We start from the raw sequence: 16510 nt of genomic DNA, 5'->3' as shown, positions 1-16510 counted from the left end.
ATCATTTATCAATTTTATCAGCAGTGCTTCAGCTAATAAATAAGTCATTCAGTTGATGAGTGAATTAAAATACAGTTGATTTTCATCTTGAAATATCTTGACTTTGAGCTCATCTTAGAATAAGTTCTTGAATGCAACATAAAAAATTTATTGTTATAGTTTCCATCATTGCCAGTAGTATATTCTTCAGCATAAAATTTGAACATCTTGTTCATATTAGAATGTTGTATACTTGGGTTAGAGACTAGAACTTTGTATGTACAGTACAAAAATTGTTGGCTGCCCCGTTGGAAAGTATTTCTTGTTTTCAGCTGTTCTTTTGAAGTGAACCTTTCAAATTAAAAAGGTTATTGCCCTCCAAAGAAATAGCTTTCGGTAGCTGTACGAATAACATCTGTGTTTGGTTTCCAATTGGAATGTGTCAATTTCACGGTCTCAAGTGCTTCTGTCACCACTCATATGAGCTACTTGTATTTACATAAATTTTAGGAAAACATGAGAGGAATAGTTGAAGATTTCGTCAGATCAGTGTTAGTTCCTATCCCAATAAGGGCAAAGGTAGCCTTTATTAGAAGCACTACAGAAAAATAAGATTAATTTGGCATTTAGCTGAATTGGTTTTCAGGATTATCAATAAGAGGATGGAGTGCAGGGGAAATGAATACTTAGGGGATGATCAATTTGGTGGAGGGAGAAGCACAGATGATACCATAGCAGCTATGGCATCGCTAATAGAAAGGAGCGCAGAGTTCAATCCGGATGTGACTCTTAGGTAGATTCCGAAAAGGAGTTTGATAGGATTTGGTTGATTTGATGGTAAAGGTAGATTGGTGGGATGAGAGACTTATCTGCAACCTGTACATGTCTTAGGTTGCTCAGGTGCGAGTGGGGAATGGAACATCTGGATGGGTAGTGTTAGGAAGAGGTGTAAGGCAGGGTTGTCCATTATCACCAGTGCTGTACAGCATATATGTGGAGAAAATGGTTAAAGAGGCATGGGATGAACTGGAGGTAGGAAAGAAAGGTGGCAGGGAATTGGTTAGGTTTGCTGATGACTAAGCTGTAGCTGGTCAGACAGCCAAGGGGTCGCAATGACTTCCGAATGCATTGTATATTCAATGTGACAGAAATGGGATGAGAATAAACTCTAATAAGGCAAAGACTGTAAAGCTTTCAAGAGAGAGGACAGCTAAGTTAAATATGAAAATAGAGTTGATAAACTAGAGCAGGTGGCACAGTTTATGTATCTTGGAAATTTTCTGGACCAAAATGGTCAAAGTAGTAGGGACATTGATAGTTAAATAGATAGCCTTCTTTATTTTGGGACGAGATTGAGATTATAGAGTCTCTTCTACCACCTAACCCCTTAAATGAGAGAGAAAAGGAGAAGGATTGAGTCAGGCAATGAAGCTTTCACCAGTGAATTAATGACAGGGATGTCACATAAGGAATTTCAAAAATGGCATTTTGAAACTTTAATTAACTATGGAGCATAGTTATATATGGAGTGGAAACATTTTTGTTGAAGCAGGGTGATAGGCATATTTTGGGGGCTCTTAAATGTAACTGTGGAGAAAGATGGAGAAGGTGAAGTGGACCAAAAGGAAAACAAATGAGGAGGTTGGTGGGCGAGGAAAGGTGATAGCTGGGAGAATTTTAATGAGAGGAAAAATGGAGGTAAGGCATATTGATCAGCAGTTGGATGTTGAAGACTGTAATGGAGGGAAGAATGTTAGGTAAACCAGGAAAGGGTAGAAAGAGGATAGGGATGTTGGACCAGAGGAAGGAAGTATTCAGAATTGAAAAGGGAGTAATTGCATTTTTGGATATCAGGTTGTCCTTACATGGGAAGGCCTAGAAGTACCCGGCCAGACCTAGAGATGGTGGTAGTTGTTTAAAAAATATTAGGATCTATGCAATCTATATGGCATATGTTTCAAGTTTGGGGACACTATGGTGTTTAGTAGTTGCTTGGCAGCCATCAATAGTAAACGTTTTCAGTGAATTTGTGAAAATGAAGAAAATTGGTTTATAGATTAAAAAGACATTAGCCCAACCAATTTAAAAGCTGAACTGGGTTCTACTCTGGGTGAGTCCACTCCTTTGTTTACAACCATAAAATATTGAGTGGCAGAATTAAAACGGGGCCGTATGAGCTGTCAAGATGAGCATCGCATTGGTTGCCCAAATGAGGTGACGACTCCAGAAATGGTGAAGAAAATCCACAAAGTGATACTGGATGATCATCGACTGAAAGTGCGCAAGGTAGAAGACATAGTGGGCCTTTCAAAAAGTGTGGTACATGTACCACACTTGGTGGTGTGGTACATGTACCACACCACCAAGTGTGGTTCATGTACCACACCAAAGTGTGGTTCAGTACATATGTACTGAAAATTTGGACATGAGAATGCTGTGTGCCAGATGGATGCTGCCTTTGCTCACACTCGAGCAAAACCAGTGTCGTGAAGATGTTTCAATTGAGTGTTTAGCAAAGTTTCACAGCAAAAAAGCAGAATTTTTGTGCCATTTCATAACCATGGATGAAACATGGGTCCATCACTTCACTCTAGACAAAAGAACATACAAAACAATGGATTCAAAAGGGAGAACCACCTCCAAAGAAGGCAAAGACCATTTCATCTGTAGGCAAGGTCATGGCGTCGGTTTTTTGCGGTGGGCGTGGGATAATTTTAATTGTCTATCTTGAAAAAGGAAAAACTATAAACAGCGAGTATTATGTGAACTTATTGCAACATTTGAGCAAATAAATCAAGTAAAAGTGGCCACATTTGGGTAAGACGAAAGTGTTGTTTCATCAAGACAATGCACCAACTCACAAATCCTTTATTGCAATGGCCAAAATTCATGAATTAGAATTTAAATTACTACTTCATGCAACTAATTTGCCAAATTTAGCCCCCTCGGATTATTTTCTATTCACAAATTTGAAAAAATGGCTCCCTGGTCAAAGATTTTCCAACCATGATGAAGTGATGTTGGCAGTTGATGGCTATTTTGAGGAGCAAGGCAGTTCTTATTATAAAAAGGGTATCGAACTTATTGAGCATCACTGGGAAAAGTGTATAGAGCTGAAAGGAGATTACGTTGAAATATAAATACATTTTTTTCCAAAATTTTTGTGTTTTCTTTGTTGGGTTGGGTACTTTTGGGATTACCCTCGCTCTTGGGGGTATCACTATTATAAAATTTTGCATCTCAGAAATATTTTAAGTCCAGCAGGCAACTGGAGGGGAGAGTGTTAGGCAAACAAGGAAGGTGTAGGAGTAAAATGGAAATATTGGATGGAATAAAATGAGGAAGGAAGTATGCAGTATTGAAGAGAGGCTTATTGTAATGTTGAATGTCAGGTTGTCCTTTGTTAGGAGAGATAAGGGAAATGACGTTTTACCATTGTGTAGAGTTTGTCCATCCAAAACCTACCTTAACTGGTAAATTACCAATAGTCATCAGAATATATATATATATATATATATATATATATATATATATATATATATATATATATATATATATATTTACCTACATCTCAAGAGCCACCCACCATCTGCACTTATCCTCTTGCCTGGATGACCAAGTTTCTGCAGCACACAAATCCATTCCCCTAATCAAGTTTATGCTATTCTATTCTTTACATCATCCCTTCCCATTCCCATCCCATCCCTTGGCTAACACCCTCCCCTCTATTATCAGGAAGTAAGACAGGGAGATCAACGACAGCAGTTAGAGATAAAGCGGGTAAGGCAATAGTTGACGCAGGAAAGATCCAAGAGAGATGGAAGGAATATATAGAAGAACTGTATAGTTAAAGAGCTTAGACCAACAAAGTTAGACATTGAAAAGGAACATGACGTAGAGGAAGCTTAGGTCCAGGCATACTAGACAATGAGATAGAAAGGGCATTAAGGGAGATGAAAGTAAATAAGGCCATGGGGGTGGATAACATTCCCGCAGAACTTTTAAAATGCTTGGGAAAATGTGGGAGGAAGAGGCTATATGGGCTGATCCGTAGTATTTATGAGGAGGGAATCTGGCCGGAAGACTTTGTGAGATCAGTTTTAGTTCATATTCCGAAAAAGGTAAAGGCTACATCATGTGACGACTACTGGATAATAAGTTTGATATCCCACACAGCTAAAGTTGTTCTCAGGATCATAAACAAAAGGATAGAGAGTAGGGCAAATGATTACTTAGGGGATGATCAGTTTGGGTTTAGGAAGGGGAGAGGTACCATTGCAGTAATGAGATTATTAATCGAGAGGAATATAGAACACAACCAGGAGGTATTTGCCTGTTTCGTAGATTTTGAAAAAGCATTTTATAGAGTGAATTGGGAAAAACTGACGAGTATTCTGCAGAAAATAGGAATAGATTGGAGGGAAAGGAGGCTAATCCGCAACCTGTACATGTCTCAGACTGCTCAGGTGCGAGTGGGGAACGGGGAGTCAGGATGGGCAGTGTTAGGAAGTAAGGCAGGGTTGCCCATTATCACCGTTGCTGTTCAACCTGTATGCAGAGGAAATGATCAAAGAGGCATGGGAAGAACTAGGGGTAGGTATGAAAGTAGGCGGGGAATTCTTAAAATCATATAGGTTTGCTGATGACCAAGCTTTAGTTTGTCAGTCAGCCAAGGGGCTGCAAGCATTGCTGAGTGAATTGGAAATTCAGTGCGACAAGTATGGGATGAGAATCAATATTAATAAAACAAAGGTTATGCAATTTTCTAGAAAGAAAAAGGCTAAGCTGAACATTAAAATAGGAGGGTAAAAACTAGAGCAGGTAGAACAGTTTACGCATCTCGGTAGTGTTTTGGACCAACACGGTCAAAGTAGTAGGGACGTAAGGAGAAGAATTGCGCTAGGCAAAGAGGCTTTCACAAGGAGGAGGGAGTTGATGACGGGGACCTTGAGTAAGGATGTTAAGAAAAGACTTGTAAAAACTTTGATATGGAGCGTAGCTATGTATGGCGCGGAAACGTGGTCATTGAAGCAGGAGGATAGACGTAGACTGGAGGCTTTTGAAATGTGGGTGTGGAGAAGAATGGGGAAGGTGAAATGGACAGAGAAGAAAACAAATGAAGAAGTACTTGGTATGGTGGGCGAAGAGAGGGGTTTGTTGGGAGAAATCCTATGGAGGCAGGAAAAGTGGATGAAGGAGGTGTTGACCGGCAGTGGGATGTTGAAGACTGTGATAGAGGGGAGAATGTTAGGCAAACGAGGAAAGGGAAGGAACAGGATAGGGATGCTGGACGGGATGAAGGGAGGAAGCAAGTACTCAGAGATGAATAGGGACCTGATATAGAGTAGGATGATGGATTTTGTGTTTTGTTAGGAGTAATAAAATATTTGTTTGGTAGGTGTGTCCATCCAAAAACCTACCTTAACCAGTAGATTACCTTAAAAAAAAATACTTTCTACATTATTTTATTATGTCCCGACATACTTCGCCACTTCTTAGGTCCTGCATCAACCTTTCCTAACTCCTCTTTATTTCCTCCAACATTCCTTCTCCCACAGTGAATAGCAGGTCTTTGTTTTTTTTAACTGTCAATTTTACTTATTCTTCTTACTATCCCTCCACGCCCACGTTTCAATAGTTAATGCTCTATACTCCTCAATTTGTCTCAGCGACAGAGTTTCAGGCACCATGATATTTTTACGCCCGTTGAGACTAGAAGAAATTGTGCATCTGAAATATAGCATTCTCCAACCTCTCCCTTTACCTCTATCTTCGATTTGCCCTCATATTTCTGCGTTTGTTGCATTTCCAGTGGTTCTGCCACAGCATTCCGTTCAAAAAGTATCAGGTATGTTTGAATCACGCCCCAACAGGCAGTCAATGTACGTTGCGGTTTGTAAAAACCTTGAGCCCAAAAATGCTCAACTTTACAAAACCTCAATAATCTTCATTGCTGCAAACCCATGACTGTTTCTTGAAATGCACATGAATAGATTCTTTTGGTTTCATAGCTATTAATTTAACACCAAACATTTTCCAAACTGTTATCTGGAATTGCCTCAGTCCTGCCAACACAACTGCTGCATCTACCCAATCCTAGTTGCGGTATCATTTACTTAAATGGAAAAAGATTTTGGAAAAATTTCACCGTCGGCTATATCAGTGGATAACCAGCTTTCTGTCCCAATAATTATGTCTATGCCTGTGCCTTGAATGAGATGATGATATTCAGCGACTTTGCTTTTATTTTAACTCAGAAAGTTAACTACTAATGCATGTAATAATTACTTGGCATAAAACTTGCTGGTATTATTAACGAGGATATTTTTCTCATTATTATGGAATCCTTTATATACTTTTTTATTTAGCATTAATTCGAAAACTTCAATTTGGCTGTTACATTGGTCTTTTAACAATGATATGCTTAACAAAGGAAACAATTATAAACACCTAAGGCCCTAGATGAAGGAAAAGGCACCCAGGTGGGAATCGAACCCGCGGCCTCTAGGTTGCAGGAGAGCACGTTACCCCACCGCCATTGGGGGTGGCAATTCTGTCCGATGCTATCAGATTCATGTTAATTCACCTTTTATGTATCTCTCCTGCAACACATTCTCCTCATTTAAAGCTATATTATTTGGCAAAGAGTACTTTATACAGGGTGGGTTCCAAATGTAATGTGATTGAATTTCCCGCGCCGCTCCTATTGGTCGGAGTGGGATAGAAACACTTGGAGTTGGCGAAGGGGACGCTTAGCTTTGCCGCAAAACCAGTCTCAGTGTTTTCCAAGCTGTGAAAGCGGCAGGATGTCAGTACTTGTAAACCTCTGCGCGCCGACCGTGTCAATAAAAACCAACCGAGTGGAAATTCCAAGTGAACTTTTGCAACGTATATAAAATGAGCCTGATTATTTGGACACTGGTGATGAAACCTGGGTTTCTGAATAAGACCCAGAAACAAAACGGCAAAGCTCTGAGTGGCACACCGACCAGTCCCCCAAGCCCAAAAAAGCAAGAGTGAGCAAATGAAAAGTGAAAACAATGCTAATAATCTTTTTCGACAGTAAAGGAGTCGTCCATAAGGAGTTTGTTCCTCAAGAACACACAGTTAACGCTGCCTTCTACGTGGATGTGCTGGAAAACTCCGAAAAAGGGTCATCAGGACGAGAAAAGATATCTCCGATACCTGGCAACTCCATCACGACAACACACTACGAGTCCGCGATTTCCTGGCCAAACACGAGGTGCCAACGCTGCTGAACCCCCCCCCCCCCCCCAATAGCCCTGACGTCGCCCTAGCGAACTTCTTTTTGTTTCCTCGGATTAAGGCAGCCCTAAAAGAGAAGAGAAGAAATCCAATCAGCCGTGACGAAGACCTTGAGAGAGGTCCCCAAAGACCCCTTCCAGGGCGCAGTGAGAGGTTCAAGGACAGTACTTTGAAGAATTTTAAGTATTTGTGCAAATCTGTTCGATAAAGTACTTAAAAAACAAAAGAATTAATGTTGGAACGCACCCTGTTTACCAATTATCTGACCTACACGCTGTCTAACTCTTTAACTAGAAAATCCCTGAAGTGCTGAAATATCCTAACTGCTATACACCTGGCCGCCTCAGACGTGTAGTGAACACCAGACAGGTTCAAGGGGCTCCTACATGATTGGATCGCCTGCTGAAGGTCGACGAAGGGCGCCCTGATATCCCAGCAGAGACAGCGCAACCTCTGATTGATGCCTTCCACTCGGCTCCAAACCAGAGGTCCACGATCAATCCTCGGGACAACGCTGTAGATCGAGAGCGTCACATCAACACCCTTAGACACCACCCACCCGCTTCACTTCCGAGTTCTATTCCCTGAAGGAATCCAGAATCTCTTTAGATCCACGGTCGACGGCATTGTATGACGCCAACATGAGGCACGACCCACAGCCTGGAACACTTTGTGCCCGCAGCCGCTGCTCGGACCGCCTTCGTGACCTGGGGAATGCCGCCAACAGGAAAGCACCATGTCGTCAGGCACTGGTTCACACCCTCATGGCCTGCCCTCTCCCGCAATCGGACCATCACACGCCTGACGTTACTGCTGCCTGCCTATCACTAGAATCCCCCTGCCCACTCTCAGAGAAGAGATTTATTTCGGATATTGCTACAATGCCTCCAAACTCATCGATTTACATCGCTTGAGCGTTGACACACTTTCGCCAGAGGGGCTTTTCCACGACTCGAAGGCTCCCTGGTAGACGGATTACGGAAGGTCCTTTAAGGGTACGCGTACAAGCTTCTTTGATGGCACTTAAGGGTGCCACAGTGGTGTCCTTTGAGGGAGAATTCCACATTTGGTAATAGGAAATAGTGTGCTGGTGCCAAGTCGGGACTGTGAGGGGGTTGGGGAATCGTCGCAGTTTGTCGTTGTAATAGGTCTTCGTAAGCAGGCCTTCGACTCTGATCTTGGTTGTCCGTAAATACCTTCGGTAAGAGTTCAACGCAGATCTTTCGTATCGCCAAATTTTCAGTGATAATGGTGTGCACCGTAATTTTATCAATGTTAATATGCGCACACTCCTAACCGACTCCTATCAATGTGCGCACTCCTAACCGACGGTCTGTATTCAGCACTTCACGCACTCGCCAGGGAAAAATTCGGCAGCCGATACTTTTATATAAACCTTGTCAATGTGTGGCGGAGCTAAACAGTATTTTAGAAGAGGCGTTTTCGAATTAATTTAGACAGTGGAAACGACGGAAGGAAAGGTGCATGGCTTTCATGACAAAGTCCTGATATTGTTTGATCACGCCTCATATCTGTTAGAAGTAGTTCCCTTTCCACGCTGATTTCCTCAATTCTACTGAAAAATATGTTTAACTTGTCCTCTTGTGAACGCTGTCGGTATCTTCGGTAAATAAAAATTATTTCGCGTATTATTTACTTAGTTGTGATTGATTTATTATTTTAGCCCAATAGTGTTTAGCAAAAGAGTGTTTATTGTCCCTAGAGCTTCACGCTGTCAAACCTGGTCTAGTTTTAAACCATTTAATGAGTAGTATGTGGGTTGTGGCGCCTTCTTGGTGTTCCCGCTCCTTGCAACAGATTCCGCCCACATCGGCGTCATTGCAGCCATTCCCTTCCGTTCTCCCTGCGATCTGCCTTGGAGACCACGTCGCGAGCATCCTGCCCACTCCACCCTCCCGGCGGCGCGTCTCGGAATGCAGCAGCCCCCTCCATCCCCCCCTCTGCGCCTCCCCCCACACGAGAGCGGCGGCGCTCGGATCCCGAGAGGTTTTCGCCCGCGGTGGTGGCGCCGCCACGCCCACCGTTGCCCATTATCCCCTCCCCCGTGCACCACCTGCCCCCTTCTCGCTCCTAGGACTAATTCTGCCCCTCGCCCTCCTTTCCTCGCCTCGCCTACGTACGCGACGTCGCCCCCCCCCCTTGAGAATCTCGAGCCCGAATTACTCGCCCGCGAAGTAAAAGTGGACCATTCAGGCGTTCATGTCTTGGGAAGGGGGTTGGGGGGGCTCAACGCACCCGTTTAGCACCAATGGTGGAGGGGGGGATATCACCACACCCCATGACACCAGGGCGGACCCTTGGTTTCTGGAACGGGGGCATGTTCGCTTTGTATGTGTGGTTTCGCGTGCCCCTTCGTATACTCATCTGTGAAATGGTTTAGTAATGGCTGTCTAGTTCCAAGTGGCGTGCTTATGTAGCGGCTACTGTCACTGATGTAGTGCTCTGTATATTTAAGGAAGGAAATGTTTTTGAAAATAATTATCTTGTAGTCGTTGACTGCTGCTATTTTTCGTAATCTTCCCCTATGGCAACGAATATCACTTCCATCCATTCACCAGGAAAACATTCCATATCATCCCCTCCCCACTTTCCTCGACATACGCAAACCTAACTGCTAAAATTGTGACTTTTTTTAGCCTTGACGGCATGCACAACGCTGCCATCGATGGAACTGTCACTTATCACCTTCGTCTACATCTACACAATACCCCGCAAGCCGTCGTAAGGGCGTGTGGCAGGGGGTGGTAGGTCACCAGCCATTCTAAACATATTCGCTATATTTCTTCATGCACCTGGCACCCCATGATTCACCAAAGACGCGTGGAAAGGGGGCGACCGGATACCAATCATGCAACATGCCCACATATGTTCCGAGTAAAACATGGAAAACGGCTATTCCTATGCCTACCCAAAGAGGACTAGAAAATATGCTAAAAGAGGGGACAGGCACCGATGCAATTCTGACACTTGTTACCGGTTAGTATTCTACGCATTCCGGACGGACAATTCACATGTGCAATAGGTTTTATATACATCCATCTAAACCCGACCGGGCACAGAGCGGGAGGCGTTAGGTTTAAGTTGCTTAGTTTTAAGATGCCATTTTTCCCACGAACGGTAATTCAATAGAGCAAATGTATCTGATCGCGCAAAGTTTTAAGATGCCATTTTTCCCACATTATGTAACAGAGCAAATGTATCTGATCGCGCAAGGGGGAAAAATTATTTCCCTGTTTTCACTCTAAGTAGCCTCTAAGTATTTTCTCATTATCTCGTCTCGTTACCTTATGTCCAACGTCAACAGTTGCCTTGCCTCAAATGGCACGCAACAAATTAGTGTGTGAAGACTATGGTAGCCGCTCGGTCTCTAATTTGAGACCCCTTGCCCCTTATTTTGAGCCAGGCTCCTGAAGAGACATTGCTTTCATTAAAATCCCCTTAGGAGTCCCCAAAATGACTATGTTCATAATAAGTCGAGAAACATTATCTCCTGCTTCACTGCTATTGCTCCAAAACTTCCTGTTATCTATTCTCTCCACTTTCCTCAGCGCCGGTAGCGAAGTAATTTACAACGGATGTTATTATTAGCTATTATTAAGGGAGAATGCTGGACAAGCGAGGTAGGGGAAGGGAAAGAATATACATTTTTGATGTAATTAAGGGAGTTAGAAGGTGTGCATGGACAAAGAATAAGTTCCTGTAACATGTAGTGGGTTATAAGAATATTTTATGTCGGGTAATATAGATCTTGGGAGCATAGGTATAGGAAAAGGTGTATAAGGCTCACTCCTATTTCAGAAGGGCTTATTCATAAAAAATATATTCAACGTCTGGCACCTGACTTTACTGTTTATGTATAGCTTCGCGGGTACCGGTGATAATAATTAGTGCAGTAAAAACAATTGGCTTCCCGTAATAACAATTACCCAGTATCGTTTGCGTAAATAATATTGTGGAGTTGGGTGGAGTAAGGGCACCTGCTGACCACCTGAGATCAAACTAGCCCACAGTAACGAGCTTGTGAATAGATGGGGGCGTATATTTGATGGGGTAGACGTGTGCTGGCTTCCCACGCTGTGTGTCAGATTCATACCACGCCGGTGCTATCATTTTTCAAGTGTGTTCCGATCCCTACTTCATGGAGAGTACGTCGTTCATCAGATGGGACGTTAAATTGTTTATGACCCTATTGACACCTTGTGTTAATAGAGTGGACTCATACCGGCACCCCACCGCCATTCCTTGAACATTCTACTCCTACCAAATTACCCACCGATTCCTAATGGGGCGAATTACCTCCTCAGCTGACAGTCGCCTCCCCATTATTTAATACTACTATAACTGCAACTACAGTACTGAGCTTCGGGGATAGCATTACCTGCACATGTACGACTCGGGCATGATTTTTTGAACGTTATTTTGGAAATAAGTGCGTCTTATATGTTGTCAAAAGCGGTGTTGACTGCAGTTCATAATTACAGCATAACACGATCAAATGCAATAATTAAATATATTAAGTGTCACAATGTTGTGAAACGTGTCGTGCCGTCTCAAATAAGCTTGCGGCATACTATCAAGTATTTTATTCCGACATGAACGTTTTTTTATGCTTCTCTTTTGTATCCCTCGCGTCAATTAAATTCTAACTAACATAGCTAAAAGGCTTTCACAAGGAGGAGGGAGTTGATGACAGGGACCTTGAGTAAGGATGTTAAGAAAAGACTCGTAAAAACTTTGATATGGAGCGTAGCTATGTACGGTGCGGAAACGTGGTCATTGAAGCAGGAGGATAGACGTAGATTGGAGGCTTTTGAAATGTGGGTGTGGAGAAGAATGGAGAAAGTGAAATGGACAGAGAAGAAAACAAATGAGGAAGTACTTGGTATGGTGGGCGAAGAGAGGGGTTTGTTGGGAGAAATCCTATGGAGGCAGGAAAAGTGGATGAAGGGGGTGTTGACCGGCAGTGGGATGTTGAAGACTGTGATAGAGGGTAGAATGTTGGGCAAAAGAGGAAAGGGAAGGAACAGGATAGGGATGTTGGACGGGATGAAGGGAGGAAGAAAGTACTCTAAGATGAAGAGGGACTTGATATAGAGTAGGATGATGGATTTTGTGTTTTGTTAGGAGTAATAAAATATTTGTTTGGTAGTTGTGTTCATCCAAAAACCTACCTTAACCGGTCAATTACCTTAAAAAAAATATATCTAAAAACTCGACGACGAATCACCCGCTATGCAAGTGTTCATGAAAGAGTTTTGAAGACATCATAATTAAATTTGATGGCAAAACATAATTTTCAATGCTATCGGTGTGGAATTATTCAAGTACACATCGCACATTCTCAGGATAGAATCGTTTTTTTCTTTCAACACAATTCGAAGTCCCAGCAGTAAGGAGCATAATTTACGAAAAATCGACCAATAATTAATTTAATTGCTGGAGAAATAACAACTCCTGCCACACGCCCTCGTTGTGGATCGCAGAAAAAAATATTTGTCCAGCGCGGAAGGGTGGAAGCGAGAGGACGGGAAAGACTCCAACATCCACGCGCGAAAAATGGCGGGATACCACGCGGCCGTGACCCGACGAACGCCTGGAAAAAAAAATCAAAAGAAATGAAGTGATTTAAATACCGGAGTTAATTAACTAATTGCACTGTCCGGCAAGAGATCGAGTGGGAGTGCGTGCTCGAGTAAAGAGGTCAGTTTGCTTTGTTTTTTGCAAGTGTGTTTGGAGGATCTCCGTCGCATAAGTGGGCATTTGAGTCTTCAACATCTTTCCCGCCTTCTCATTTCCTCGTTCTCCTAAAGAGTACGGCCTTGGAGGTCATTTCATTCCTATGTAAAGTGTTCCTCGCAGCCTTAATAAGCCCATCCCGCCTTCCCTCTCCTGGTCACAGTGGGCATGATGATGCCCTTCTTGTCAATCTGCGAGTGTGAGCGAGAATGATGACCATTAGCGTGGCCATTCACGTGAATAAAGGTTATAATACTGAGTTTTCCTAAATAAAAATCTTATGGTGATGGTTCCACGTGGTAGAAATTCCTCAAATTTCTGCCAAACATTGCTTCATTTGCAAATTACGAGGGCTGTTCAATATAGAGTAAACGTGCAACATTTTCAGTGTGTAGAAAATCATTCGCCTTGATCGGGATTCGAACCTGGATCCCCCAATGTCCGGACATCGAGGGATCCATTCAAGGCGAATGATTTTTAAACTCTGGAACCGTTGTATTGAAATGCATATTAGCGGATGACTCCGTTAAAAGTTACTGTTGGGGCATCTCCCGCAGTTTCTTGGAATTAGAATAAACATAATTATATGGTGCAAACTTTGATATGGAGCGCGGTTATGCACGGCGCGGAAACATGATCATTTAAGCAGAATGATCGGCGTAGATCGGAGGTTTTTAAATGCGAGTAAGGAGAAGGTTAAATGGACCGAATGGAAAACAAACGAGGAAGTGAGAAAGCATGGTGGGTGAGCAGAGAGGATTGTTAAGGAGAAATCTAAATGAGGCAGGAAAGATTGATTCAAAAAGGTTTCGATCGGGAATCGGATCTTGAAGGCAGTGGTAGAGGGGGAATGTTAGGCAAGCGAGGAAGGGATCAAAATAGAAAAGGGATTTTGGACGGAATAAAGGGAGGAAGGAAGATTACGTAGATGAAGAGTGGCCTAATGTAAGGGTGGATGTTAGGTTGCCATTTTTGTGGGGAGAGACAATTAAATGTATTTCTGTACAACAGTGTCAATCCAAAGCCTACCCTAAATGGTAGAATACCAATAGTAATAAAACAAGCTTTCTACCCCTCGACTACAACGACCCCAAATGGTTAGATACAGCCGCAAATGAAATTATTGTAAAATATTGAGGAAGTTATTGATCACATTGTACATTAGAACGTGAAACCAAAGACTATATGAGCTCATTTGTAACATTTATAATTTCCATAAAGATGTAAACTCTATCACGAAAAAGGTAAAGCAAGCTTACATGCATGCGAGGACTGCAAGTTTTATTTCTCAGGGGTGTTAACCAGCTAGGGTAGTAGTTAGGATTAGCAACGAAGGAATTGAGAGGTGGGAAAAATGACTGATAAGGGGATAATTGTGGATTTCGGTAGGTTTTACGAAAAAAGGGAGTTAATGTCTGGATATAAGGGGCAGATGCAAAGAAAAGAGAAGTAAAAACTGATGTGAATGGTCGTTTGGTACAGATCCGATGGTCGAGGCGGAGAGCTAAGTGTTGATTGGATACTTTTAAGGGAGAATGGCCAAAAAGTGACTCAAGCGAAGTTCATAGGCACGGCCGGGGGAAAAGAAAAGATTGTTGGGAGAAATTAGAAGCAGGCAGGAAAAGAGGATGCAGCTCATTTTGAGTGACAATGGCATGCTGTATACCTTGATGTAGAGGAGAGGATTGTTGGTAAAAGCGGAAGGAAGCACCTGCGTGGAGATAAAAAATGGTTCACTATCGTATAATGTGTTTTTCTAGTGTATTTGCTGTGGTGTTAGGTGAAGTCTTGCGAGTTGAACTACCGGAGCTTCCTTAGTCCATGAAAACCCATCTTGATCGGTGTTGATGGGCGTAATAATCGCTCTGACTGTAATAACCATCGACATTCGAGATATCAGTTCCTTAACATTGTCGGAATCACTGCGGAAGAGATGATTAACGGACGTTTTGATGCCACAAGTCGCAGGGCCCGGCACCTCGGTGGAGGTGAAGGCGGGAAACGAACCGCTCTCCATTGCTCGCCGCCGCGAGTAAGTTGGGGCAACAATCGAGCGATGTCGCCCCGGATGCGATGATGAACGATGGCCCTGATTACTTATCCGATTCCCCACCGGGGGACCGTCGGCGCCGGACGGTTGAGCAACGGATAGTTCTCGAGTGAGACGCACTGCGATCGCGAGGAGTCGTGTTGCTACACCCAATGTATGTCGTGGATTTACGTGACCCATTGGGGGAAGCGATGTATTTTTCCTCCTTTTTTCTGCCTGATCACCGAGCGTTCGACGGATATCTGTGTCATACTTGCCATTCTGAGAAAAAAGTGCCGGGGGACGCACAGTTTGTGATGACAAAATGCCTAATGACACTAATGCATCAATGGTATTATGAGGGTGACTTTTCTACCGTGCTCTCAATGTTGAAGGCTGCTTTTCTCCTGCACTTCTTGTGCTAAAAATCATTTAATTGCAAATATGGAGTGTGCGTTATCTCTAGAAGATTATATACGGAGAGCAATCATATAGTTGGTATAATAACTCATATTAGTGGGAACATTACGACAGCTACACATTTTGTAATTAAATGGGTCGCCATATTTCTCTTAAGGAGATGATTACGTTCTGTTATTCAGGTATAGAATAGTTTGATTAAGTATTTAATGGTTTCTTTCATCCAACACAACAAAAATTGTAAAAAAAGTCTCTCCTAAGGAATAGTAAAAAGAAACTTCAAATCCAGACTTCGCAATTTATTATCACTCACTACCATGTTTCCCTGTCGTGTACCATCATCAGGTGTCGTCACCCGATAGGAGCGAAACAAGGCTCGCGAGTGATTGCGAAGTGTGGAATGGGTGGAGTTTCTTTTTGGCATTCCTTAGAATATGGAGAAATTGCACATGGGTGAACCTGAGACAGTAACATATAAAAATAGTCGTAGCGATGTGAAGGAGAATAGTATGTTCCAAAAAAAAGGGGGGTGTATGCTATATAAACAATAGTGACTGGCAGAGGGCACAAAATATAAAATAAACTCATTCGAATGACAATTTAAATGCAAAAAGTGTACCAGGTTTAATGTGTATGTAGCGCTTATTAATTAGTATGTTTTAAACTCATATTTGAAGTAAGATAGGGCGAACACCAAGGCCTTTGGCGCATGAAACTCACACATGAAGAGGATATGGCGATTCGAGGGTGGCCAATTCGTTAACCTGTGTCACTGTGCCCGTGTATGGATGTCCAGGAAGAACTGGTTCACGTGAAGTATCACACGGCTTGGGGAAAATTATGGGTGTCAACCGGCATCGCCAGAATAAGACCCGGAGACCCTAAGGATATGAAGTCGAACTCCCTAGCCCGCCGAGGAACTATAATAAGTAGAATGAAAGTCAGCAAGTATTTCATTTATCTGCGCAAGATTAAAACTTTTGAATGTCTCCACATTTGGGATATCATCATCGCATAAGGAACCGTGGGTTTGAACATTGTACAATTAAAATATTTGGA

This window comes from Hetaerina americana, unplaced genomic scaffold, assembly GCF_022747635.1.
Source record: "Hetaerina americana unplaced genomic scaffold, ioHetAmer1.1.p SCAF_6, whole genome shotgun sequence".
Classification (NCBI taxonomy): Eukaryota; Metazoa; Arthropoda; class Insecta; order Odonata; family Calopterygidae; genus Hetaerina; species Hetaerina americana.
Note: the sequence above shows the minus strand (reverse complement) of the source record.